At 45.5% G+C, this 12704-nt stretch overlaps 1 pseudogene; it reads right to left on the reverse strand.

Moving 5' to 3' along the window:
* Positions 1-11207: 11207 nt before the first annotated feature.
* LOC133239613 (10 kDa heat shock protein, mitochondrial-like) lies at positions 11208-11980 on the reverse strand (annotated as a pseudogene).
* Positions 11981-12704: the final 724 nt, after the last annotated feature.

The following is a 12704-nucleotide window of genomic DNA, read 5'->3' on the forward strand; positions in this document are numbered from 1 at the left end:
CCATTCCTTACTCTGGCAACAACAACCTATTTCTCCTTCATACTAAATGTCACTTCTGCCAGGATTCTTCCCTGGTTCCCAAATTAATTTAGATGCCAAGGCATTGAGCACCAATAACATCCTCTCTTAGCGCTGACCATCAGATCAGATCAGTCGCTCAGTCGTGACTTTGCAACCCCATGAATAGCAGCACGCCAGGCCTCCCTGTCCATCACCAACTCCCGGAGTTCACTGAGACTCACGTCCATTGAGTCAGTGATGCCATCCAGCCATCTCATCCTCTGTCGTCCCCTTCTCCTCCTGCCCCCAATCCCTCCCAGCATCAGAGTCTTTTCCAATGAGTCAACTCTTCGCATGAGGTGGCCAAAGTACTGGAGTTTCAGCTTTAGCATCATTCCTTCCAAAGAAATCCCAGGGCTGATCTCCTTCAGAATGGACTGGTTGGATCTCCTTGCAGTCCAAGGGACTCTCAAGAGTCTTCTCCAACACCACAGTTCAAAAGCATCAATTCTTCGGTGCTCAGCCTTCTTCACAGTCCAACTCTCACATCCATACGTGACCACAGGAAAAACCATAGCCTTGACTAGATGAACCTTTGTTGGCAAAGTAATGTCTCTGCTTTTGAATATGCTATCTAGGTTGGTCATAACTTTCCTTCCAAGGAGTAAGCGTCTTTTAATTTCATGGCTGCAGTCACCATCTGTAGTGATCTTGGAGCCCAGAAAAATAAAGTCTGACACTGTTTCCACTGTTTCCCCATCTATTTCCCATGAAGTGATGGGACTGGATGCCATGATCTTTGTTTTCTGAATGTTGAGCTTTAAGCCAACTTTTTCACTCTCCACTTTCACTTTCATCAAGAGGCTTTTTAGTTCCTCTTCACTTTCTGCCATAAGGGTGGTGTCATCTGCATATCTGAGGTTATTGATATTTCTCCCGGCAATCTTGATTCCAGCTTGTGTTTCTTCCAGTCCAGCGTTTCTCATGATGTACTCTGCATATAAATTAAATAAACAGGGTGACAATATACAGCCTTGACGAACTCCTTTTCCTATTTGGAACCAGTCTGTTGTTCCATGTCCAGGTCTAACTGTTGCTTCCTGACCTGCATACAAATTTCTCAAGAGGCAGATCAGGTGGTCTGGTATTCCCATCTCTTTCAGAATTTTCCACAGTTTATTGTGATCCACACAGTCAAAGGCTTTGGCATAGTCAATAAAGCAGAAATAGATGCTTTTCTGGAACTCTCTTGCTTTTTCCATGATCCAGCGGATGTTGGCAATTTGATCTCTGGTTCCTCTGCCTTTTCTAAAACCAGCTTGAATATCTGGAAGTTCACGGTTCACATATTGCTGAAGACTGGCTTGGAGAATTTTGAGCATTACTAGCATGTGAGATGAGTGCAATTGTGTGGTAGTTTGAGCATTCTTTGGCATTGCCTTTCTTTGGGATTGGAATGAAAACTGACCTTTTCCAGTCCTGGGGCCACTGCTGAGTTTTCCAAATTTGCTGGCATATTGAGTGCAGCACTTTCACAGCATCATCTTTCAGAATTTGGAATAGCTCAACTGGAATTCCATCACCTCCACTAGCTTTGTTCGTAGTGATGCTTTCTAAGGCCCACTTGACTTCACATTCCAGGATGTCTGGCTCTAGGTGAGTGATCACACCATCGTGATTATCTGGGTCGTGAAGATCTCTTTTGTACAGTTCATACATCAGTGTAATTACTTGCAGACTGTAAGCTCTGAGAGAGGAATGACCATATTCGTGTTGTTCACCACTGTATCCCCAATGCCTGGCAGAGCATAAGGCAGACAAGATGCTCTCAAAAGATGCTGGAGAGAGAAATGAATAAATCTTTATGTAAATACATAAAATACATTTTCCTACAATACTATGGGGCAGTAACAAGTTTAAAGGCCAATGTATGTCATGTTTCACTCATAGAGCATCTACCTGTCTACACAGAGCATTCACTATCCCTAAGCCTCACACGCAAATATTAAAGGAGAAACAATAATGTTCTTCACCCGAAGGTCCTAATTGCACTGATTCCGAACCTCCAACTGTGCCCAAGTTCATTCATGATTTTCTGAGGTCAGTGTTCAAAGATACCACGCCTTCCTGCACATATATATCCCTCTCCCCTCACCACCATCATTACCTAACACCTGCTAATACTTCAAGCCTCAACCCAAAGTCTTTCTCTGCAAAGCCTCTTCTGCCAGCTGTGGCTGACCTCACTGCCCCTTTGCCATGGTCTTTGCTCAGGCCACCGTTAGCTACATCACTCAGGCCAGTCATGAGCACTCTGCTGCTTCTGCAACTCTGACAAGGGGTGGCTGTGTTTCTCCGTCAAACCACTGGCACCTGGAGGTGAATCTGTGACCAACTAGCTCAACCCACTAACTCCTTCCATTCCAGAGCATGCCTTCTCTATCTCCTCCTCTCTCTCTCTCTCCCCTTAAATTCTCACTTCTGATGCTCACATCATCAGTCTAGGCCATGTTTGATTCCTCCACACTGTGGTCCTTTCTCTTCAGTCATCTACCAATCCCAGGTCACACCCCCTCATTCCTTGGCTGTTAGTTCTGGTTCCCTGTCAGTCTGTCCAACACCACCATTGTAATGACTGGTGGGCTCTATACCCAAGTAATTGATCCTGGCAGATATCCTGGCCACCTGCCCTTCACCACTGTGTCCTCTACCTGACCTCAGCCACTCACACACCCGGTGATACCCTAGAGTCTAGACCAAGAGTCAGCACTCTTTCTATAAAGGGCCTGCTGCTTCGGGTAGTAATTATTATAGGTTTTGAGGGCCATGAAATACCTTCAATTCTTGGAGCAACTGTTTTTGTAAAAGGATAATAGTCTTTTTTTTTTTTAATGTGAAAAACCATTCTTATCTCAAGGCTGTATAAAAGCAGGCTGCAGGCCCAGATTTAACCTGCAAGGCCATGGTATGCTGACCTCTATCCAGATCTTGTCACACTATCTCAGTTCCCAAATCTAGATTTCAAGCATCTTACTTTCTGACCACCCCCTGCTGTGGTTAATTCTATCAGATCCCAACTGGAACAACCCTGCTGCTTGACTGGGATTTATTTGCAATCCATTCATCCAGTGTACCTCTTTTCTCTGCTCTCATCCCCTATGTCCTCTGTTTCCTCCAGATCCAACTTTTTCCTTCTTTTTTATTTATTTTGGCTGCACCTGGTCTCAGCTACAGCTACAGCACATGGGGTCCTCAATTTTCAGTGCAGCATGCAGGATCCCTAGTTGCAGCATGTGGGATCCAGTGCCCTGACCAGGGATCAAACCCAGACCCCCTGCATTGAGCACGGAGTTTTAGCCCTTGGACCACCATGGATGTCCCTCCAGGCCCAAGATGGAGTCCATCATTTAGTTATTGTCTGCTCAGTTCTCTATTTTACCCCAAACCCTGGCCAATCCAACCCTCCACCTACTCCTGCCTGCAGCCTCATATGACTGGAGACCAAGGCACAGCCAAGTCGAGAAGTCTCACTTCAAATTCACCACCACAAGCCTCAACAAGAGCCATGCCGCTGCTCACCCATCCTACTGCACTTCTCTCGGCCTTGCTGTCACTGTCCTAGCTGACCAGTTCATACGTTTTCCTCTCTCTAACCTCCAGGCCCTCCTTTCTCTACTTTCCACCGATGGCTGAGAGAAAATACAGGAGAAATTAGAGAAGTTTGGCACTGTGCCACCTGCTGCCTACTTTCATCTATGCTCAGATTCTCTGCCTTTCCTCCTATTACCATTCATTGACGCTCCTATCTAGGATCAGCCCCTACCTACCAATGCGTTGGATTCCATCTCCTCTCATACACAGAGATGATTGCTGTATCTTCCCTGAAACACTTTCTCCACTTGACTTCCAGGATCCTCCTTTCCTGATTTTCTTCTCACCTCTCTGTCTGTTCCTCGTCCCTCTGACTTCTAAGGTTGAAAAGTCCCGGAGGTCAGTTCCTGGACCTTGTTCCTCCTCTAACTGCCTTCATCTCTTGGTTCTAGCTCATGGTTCTAGATGCTTTTGTTGTAAGCATCTTTGCCGCAAGCATTTTTGCCCCAAATATTTTTGCCTCATGGCTAATTGGCCATAGGCAATTTTGCTGTAAAAGATAAAACAATAGGAGAAAAAAGCTAAAAGAACAAAAAGTAAAGGAGAGACATTACCTGGTAGCTCGATAAAGACATCAATAATGTCACTGACTAGAAGAAATGCTAATGCATTTCAACTCATTGAAACCAAACTGTCAAACCCCAAACTGTCAACCGGTTAGTATATCCTTCATGGCAAAATTGTCTTATGGCCAATTTGCAGCGAAAATGCTTGCAGCAAAGACACTGACAGCAAAGACACACAAAATACTAGCTCATAGCTTTACAAATCACATCTGTGCTGTCAAGTTACAAAACTGTATCACCAGCACTTGACCTCTTTTCCTGAAAGCCCAGCTCACACCCAGATGTCTATTTGACGCATCCATTAAATGTCTGACACGCAACGTACACCCAGCCTGCCCAAAACCAGATGCCAGGTCTCTCTGGCTCCATCCTGCTCTTCTTCTCACCATCCCCCAGAGAATAATTACAACCCTGTTTTTCTGGTTGCCTAAGCCACAAAAATATTAAAGACATCCTTGACTCTGCTTTTCTCTGTCATATCCCCACGTCCAGTCAGCCCATCAACAAATTCCACATACACCACTTTCACAGCTATCCAGTGATTTTTCTGAGTCACCATCACTTCCCAGCTGGAGTGTACAATAACCAGCTAGCTTGTCTTTCTCTTTTCATCTGGCTTCCTCCCTGTTTTTCTCCACATAGCAAGGAGGAGGATCCTTTTCAAAACAAAAGTGAGGTGATCGAGTCAGTCTTGATCAGCATCAAGACCCTCTTGTGGCCCCAGATCTCTCTGTGAAAGTCAGTCCTTATAATGACCTGCAAGACCCAACACAGCCCCTTCTCTTGCCTAGTCCCGCTCACATCATGCCAATGTCACCTTTTCAGCGATGTCTTCTCTCACCTCTTTAATAATAACCTCCCTTCTTTCTATATTTCTTAGTACCCTTCTAGCCTTTCATTCGGAGAAGGCAATGGCACCCCACTCCAGTACTCTTGCCTGGAAAATCCCATGGACAGAGGAGCCTGGTAGGCTGCAGTCCATGAGGTCACTAAGAGTCGGATACGACTGAAGCGACTTAGCAGCAGCAGCAGCCTTTCATTTCCTCCAGAACATTTATTTATCACCATTTGACCCCTGATATATTTTATGAGTTTATTTCTTTACTGTCTGCCCCTCTAAAAGGTAAGATTTTTGTTTATTTGCTTGTTTGACTGTGCCATGTGGCCTGTGGGACTTTTAGTTCCCTGACAAGGGATCAATTCCAGGTCTTTAGCAGTGAGAGCAAGGAGTCTAAACCACTGGACCATCAGGGAATTTCCTAGAATATAAGCTTGATGAGGGGAGGGATTTATGTCTGTTTTGTCCAACTGCTGTCTCTGTAGCACCGGTAGCAGTACCTCACACAGAGTAAACACTCAGTAAGTCAAAGTCATTTGAATAAATGAGAGTTAAAGCAAGCCTTCTATATTATAATTGCCCACCTGCAGGTTTCTCTTGTGTCACCCTGGAAGTCCCTTGAAGGCAGTGACCGGGACCGTTCATCTTTGTATCTGGATGGTGCCTGGCTCATGGTCACACCCAAAAAGTGTTTGGTGTGTATTTCAGAGCGCATCAGTGGCACCGATGCTTTATGAAAATAAACTAGGTCCAAAACCTCACAGCCTGGCGTTCCTCACCTTGAAAATGTCCAGCTGGGGTTGGGAAGCCTATAAGCAGTGGTGTGTCCAGGGCACATGTGGAGTGCACTGTGCTTATGCCAGGCAGTTCTCACCTCACTGAAAGTTTGGGTTCTGCAAATTTAAAGCAGGAACTTGAAATGCAGATTCAGTCGAGTATATTTTTTAGCGGAAACATATCCTGGTGATATATTATTACTGATTGGGAAACATGCATCTTACACTCAAGAGTGTCTTCAGTTAACATTCTACTTGCCTTGGGGCTTCCCTGGTGGCTCAGTGGTAAAGACCTCACCTGCCAGTCAATGCAGGAGACACAAGTTTGATCCCTGGTCCAGGAAGATCCCACAGGCCGAGAAGCAACTAAGTCCGTGCTCCACAACTGTTGAGCCTGTGCGCCAGAGCCTGTGTGGCCCAGAGCCCGTGCTCCATAAGAGAAGCCACCACAATGGGAAGCCCGCATGCAGAAACAGAGTAGCCCCCGCTTTCTGTGACTAGAGAAAAGCCCTTACAGCAGCGAAGGCCCAGCACAGCCAAAAATTTAAAAAATCAATTAATCTAAAAAGAATTTTTAAAAAAGATAGTGCTTGCCTGTAGAAGAAAGCTGAAGGGAGAAACAAGGGCTTGTTTATGGGACATGGAATACATGTTCACACAGGCCAAGGTTGGCATGCCATGGAGCCCAGCTACTGCTGGGGAACTTGGGAGATTATGCTCAAAGCTACACAAACCAACTACAGCCAAGGAAGCAGAATGAGTAAGACACTGTGCAAAGTGGTTTTGGGTGTGGTTTAAAACAAGGCTTCTCTGTGAAGCGTGTTAAACATGATTAGAAGGAACCCTGGAACGTGTAGACTTTCATCTTGGGTTTGTGGATGTTAGATTATCTTCACATGGACCTTTTCATTGTATTATCTTCTCAAGGAGCAGCTAAAACAGTTCCCCCACAGAGAGCCCTTTCCTAATAGACCAGCCCATTTTAATTCTCCGCAGAGCATTCAGCACTAACGGGGAGTTTTCTCTGTTTCCTTGGTTACTATCTGTCTTACTACGCTACATAGTAAGCTTCAAGAGGTCAAGTTTGTCTTGTTCACCATTGTATCTCCAACTCCTAGAACTAGGCCTGGCACAGGGCAGGCATTCCATAAATATGAGATGTGTGAATAAATTAAAGAATGGAGGCTGTGGTAGACAAGACTTGTAAGATGTGGTTTACACACCCTGTTTAATGCCTAAGACTATAAATGTGATGGGGTATTACTGCTGAGCTTCCCTGGTGACTCAGATGGTAAAGAATCTGCCTGCAATACAAGAGACCCGGGTTTGATACCTGGGTTGGGAAGATCCCCTGGAGAAGGGAATGGCTACCCACTCCAGTATTCTTGCCGGGAGAATCCTATGGACGAAGGAGCCTGGGGGGGGGGTACAGTCCATGGGTTCATCAAGAGTCAGACTGAGCAACTTACATTTTCACTTTTTTTTTTAAGGTTATATTATGTGTCACAACTGACTTTAAGAAGGGGAGGTTGGGACTTCCCTGGTGGCCCAGTGGATAGGACTCTGCTTCCACTGCAGGGGGCCCAGACTTGATCCCTGATTGGGGAAATATCCTGCATGCTACGTGGTGTGGCCAAAGAAAAAGAGGGGGCGGGTTCATTATTTGGGTGGGTGTAACGATTCACATGAGCCCTTTAAATCTGGGTCTTGAAGTCAGAGGCAGAGAAGGAAAGAGATTCAAAGCATGAGAGTATCTGGAGGGAGCTACACGAAGAAAGACTGTGGCAGGGAGTGGAGGGCAGTGTAGAAGCTGAGAGCATCTCCCAGGCAAAAGTCACCCCGTGAATAGGGGCCTCAGTCTGCGAGGAACTGAATTCTGTCAACAACTTGGATGAGCTTGGAAGACAATTCTTCCCCGAAGCCTCCAGAAAGGAAGGCAGCCTGGCCATCAAGTCCCTGAACAGAGAGCTGTCACACAGACCTACAGAACCAGGAGCTAAGCAGTGGGCATTGCTTTAAGCTGCTGTTTGTGGTTACCTGTGACACAGCAAGAGAAAACAAATCCAGAGACCTTAACAGTTTTCTCCACAGTAACTCACAGAAGAAAAAAGACTAAAACACTCTGGAGTCTGCTTTACAGGAGGTGAAAACCGAGGTACCAGCTCAATGGAGGAAAAGGGCAAGACTATAATTAAGGTGTCCCTACAAATTCAGACAGAGCCAAAGCCTCGTAAGAGCTGAGACTCTCTGAGACTGTGAACATGTTTCTGTACTCCACATTGGTGTTTTTAGTAGAAGTATGTTTCATTTCCTAGGGAACCAGGATTATAAATACATCTCAGTTCTTCCTATGAGCACACCAGATTTGGAGTCAACTGTGGCTTAAAACCCCCACTTTGCCATTTGACTTGACATTGAGCAGGTAATCTCTCTGAGTCTCGGATTTATCAGCTCTGAAATAAGCATGATGAGGTTGTTGTGAGGTTGAGTAAGATACTACATGTATGGTTCTCAGCAGCACCCCCGACACAAACTCTCTAGAAAACATTTCCACATATATGCATACGAGATGGGTAAACTAATCAGTACTTGAAATATTCACAGCCTCTTTCTGCCCCCTCAACTGCTAAACTATTCTGATGTTGACTGATGAGCATTCCCTGCTTTCCGTCCCTCTGTTTTCTAGATATTTTATTTTATTTATACTTTATTTTCTAGATACTTTATTTGGTATGCGGAGTAACCAATCGACCAATCGTGAGGACAACTGGAGAAATAGGGTAGGAGATTCAAGGAAAGGGATGAGATGAGAGACAGAGGGAGTGGGAAAGGGGGTGGGAAACCAGGTTAAGGAGAGTGAAAAGGAAAGAATAGAAAAATGAAAATAATGGAAAAGTTATTTGTAAGGAAGAGTAGAAAGAGATGTGAGAACCCGTGCCAGATGAATGAGAGAGAGTTTCCCAAAATACGAGTCAGTGCCAACACAAATACATGACTGAATAACTAAATAGATGCAAGTGAATAGAGAGGTTTCCCGAGGAGAATTCTACATAATTTATATAGATACTTTGCCCTCAAGAGAGTGGAGCATAACCCTCCATTCTTGAGGTGTGGGCCGTGCATAGTGACTTCTATCCAAAGAGAACAGCATAGACAAGGGGGAGGGGGGGTGACTTTACAACAAACACACCCTCAGCCAGGTGAGCGAGGTTTCTTATGATGTGATGAGACCTGCACTTGACCTCTGTGGTCTTCCTCCCCCTAAATGCATAACCCAGTCTTATCATGAAAAAAACATCAGACAACCCCTAACCAAAGGGCAGTTTCCTCCTCAAAACTGTTAAGGTGATCAAAAACAAGGAAAGTAGAGGCAAGAGAACCCGAAGGACACATGTTGACTAAATAGCTTATCCTCACTAGAAACCCAAAACAAAAAGAATTAGGTAAAACTTATGGAAATCTGGGTTAAATATGGACTTCAGTTACTAACGTATCCACATTGGTTCCTTTGTAGTTCATTTTTTAGGTATGACAAATTTACTATTGTGATATAAGATGTTAATAATAGGAGAAATCAGGTGAGGAATATACAGTAATCTGGGGCTTCCCCGGTGGCTCAGTGGTAAAGAAGCCACCTATAATGCAGGAGACCTGGATTCAATCTCTGGGTCGGGAAGATCCCCTGGAGGAGGGCAAGGCAACCCACCCCAGCACTCAGAATCCCAGGGACAGAGGAGCCTGGTGGGCTACAGTCCATGAGGTCCCGAAGAGTCGGGCACGACTGAGCAAGCACACTGGCATGCACGCATATATTAACCTCAGTATTACTGGTGCAACTTTTCTGGAAATTGAAAACTGTTCTAAAACAAAACATTTATCCCAGGTTTCAGCACCAAAAATATTTTTTAATTAAAAATTATAAAATAAAATGTTTAAAAAATATGAGCAGAAATACATTTTAAGATGTATCACTGTAGGTAATAAATCTGTGGTCTTTAATGTTCTTTGAAAAATGCAAATAAAGATCAGAATTCATTTTAACTGCATTTTCCTTACTGAACTGTTTCTTTTAATGTGACACAGCTCTTGGGGCCTAGGTTCTGCTCAGTTTCCAATATAAGCATCCTGAAACCCTGGAGAGTACAAGAACGACCTCCTCTTGGCGATGTTCTGGAAGCCTCTAATAGGCTGGAAGCAAGTTAACCATCAAGACAGTGTCAGGGTAGTTGACCGAACCCCCTTCCAGAGGTGACTTTCCAGTCCCCAGGCAGGCCTGGAATGCCTTAAAAGAGCTGCCACCCCGCCAAAGAAGTTCTTGGCTAACATGGTGCCTGATCGCTGCTTAAATCCAATTATTGAAACAGATGAAAAGAAGTGCCACACTTGGCACACAGGGACCCAGGCATTGGAACATTTGTGGAAAACACTGGGTCCCTTATCCACATGCTCAGACAGTTTGGGCATTTTCCAAACCCATATCGATGCCAATGACTTCTTACTCTTTTCCTGAGGAGCAAGGGATAAGCAGGCTGTGCGAACCAGACGCAGCAGGCCAGAGACCGCCATCCTTAGAGAAGCCTGCTGAGAAGCTTAGGCCTGGGGCTGGTGTCTGGGAAGTCGGATTTGCGGGTTGCTCCTACCATTCCCAGAATTGATAAGAACGACTGTCTGCGCCTGAATTATTCATACACGACGTGGGGTTCATGTTGAACACCTGTTTCCTTGTGAGAGCCTAGAATTTTGGTATGCGTTGGGCAGGAAGTGCCTCTGTGACCAGCCCTCAATAAGAACTGCGCGTCTCTAATGAGCTTCCCCGATGGACAACATTTCACATGTCTGTCACTATGCGTCACTGGAGAAGCCAAGTGCATCCTACATGACTCCACTAGGAGATGATTCTTGGAAGCCTGGACCTGGCCTCCTCCAACTGTCACCCCCATGCCTTTCCCCTTTGCTGTCTGGCTTGTATCCTCCAGCTATAATAAATTACAGCCATGAGTACAGCTATGTGCTGAATCCCATGAGCCCCCACACGCTATTGAACCTGGGGTGGTCTTGGAGATGCTCTCCACGTCGGGGTGCCATCATTAGTTTTTATAAAGGAGAGACGTGGAAATTATTTACATGATGAAATATTTCAGTGGAATGGGCAGATGCCAATTCAATAGTGATTTATTTCAGTCTACAGGCTTCCCAGGTGGCACTAGTGATAAAGAATCCGTCTGCCAATGCAGGAGGCATAAGAGACACGGGTTCAATCCCCAGGTTGGGAAGATCCCCTGGAGGAGGGCATGGCAACCCACTCCAGTATTCTTGCCGGGAGAATCCCATGGACAGAAGAACCTGGTGGACCGCGGTCCAAAGGGTCGCAGAGAGTCAGACGTGACTTAGCACCCACTTTTAAAGAATGTCACCATCTCTAAATGAAAAACAATCTTTGTCGACTAGAAATACTTTGGTGCCCCCATATTCTGGGAGAAGAAATTTATCTCCAACTTTCTTGGTAACTGATTGAATCTCTCTACCCCTTCCCTTAGAACCCAATCCAGCAACTACTACTGTTGCTTCCAATACTTTTCCTTGCAGTTTTTTTTGGAAGCATAATGCCACCACTGGTTAGTTTCTGCTGCACTCCTTTTAACTAATACTTGGACAAAGAAGGAAAGAAACTTCCTGAATGCCTGTCCTGCCATGACTCCAGCCACCATAGTTTAGTTCATTCTCTCCACAAGGCTACTCTTATCTATAACATTAGCATCAAGATTTTTCTTGGTCCAACCCTTATTAAGACAAACACAGAGGAAAATAAGATTAGCCCCATTTGATCACTAAGAAAACAAGCCCAGAGAAGATTGATTAAACAGCTATGAGGGGGCAGAGCTAGGATTAGAACTCAAGTTTGTGTTGCCACACCCAGCAGTCAGTTTTATCACCAAAAGTTGGGGTGCCTCTCCTCTCTCCACCCTCTGCTTCTTCCCCTTGACTCTGGAGAACCTGTCTGGCAGGTCTGGCCACACCAGGAAGTAAAAGGGGAGGGAGAAAATTCCAATCACACTTTGCAGAGACAACCTCTGCACTCCCTAGCCTGTCCCCCTTCCCTCCCGGTATATACCACCATCTCCTTCCAGTCCTTTGGTTCAGTATCTACTGGTCATCATCTCATCCTCATTTATTTTCTGAATGCCTCCAGAATGTGCCAGAGACTAAGGTGACACCAATGGGCCTTGGCCACAGGGGATTGTCCCTAACTCACTTGTAGAGGAAGTACTTAAGGTGCCCACAGCACAGCCACCTGAACAGGGCAAGGAAAGGTTGTGCTCTCATCCTGCCCCACCTCTGAGGCTTTTTTCTCTTTCCACAAATTTGCCTCTCTAGGTCTGAAGTCCCAGAAGCAATAGATCTGGTCATGTGTTCCCTCTCTTCTGTTTTCTCGCCTGTTGTGAGATGGTCACAGATAAGAACTGTGCTCTACCATCTTCCCAGCCTTTAGTCCATGTCACAGTCTGTTTTGCAGATGCCAGCGCACTGAGCAAAGGAAATCAAGTCTTACTGATTCTCAGTTCAGTTCAGTCACTCAGTCGTGTCCGACTCTTTGCGACCCCATGCATCGCAGCACGCCAGGCCCCCCTGTCCATCACCAATTCCCGGAGTTCACTCAAACTCACATCCATCGAGTTGGAGATACCATCCAGCCATCTCATCCTCTGTCGTCCCCTTCTCCTTCTGCCCCCAATCCCTCCCAGCATCAGAGTCTTTTCCAATGAGTCAACTCAGGACCCATCTCCTTGAGAATGGACTGGTTGGGTCTCCTTGATGTTTCTGAACTGTGGTGTTGGAGAAGACTCTTGAGAGTCCCTTGGACTGCAAGGAGAT

Source organism: Bos javanicus, chromosome 26 (genome assembly GCF_032452875.1).
Source record: "Bos javanicus breed banteng chromosome 26, ARS-OSU_banteng_1.0, whole genome shotgun sequence".
Classification (NCBI taxonomy): domain Eukaryota; kingdom Metazoa; phylum Chordata; class Mammalia; order Artiodactyla; family Bovidae; genus Bos; species Bos javanicus.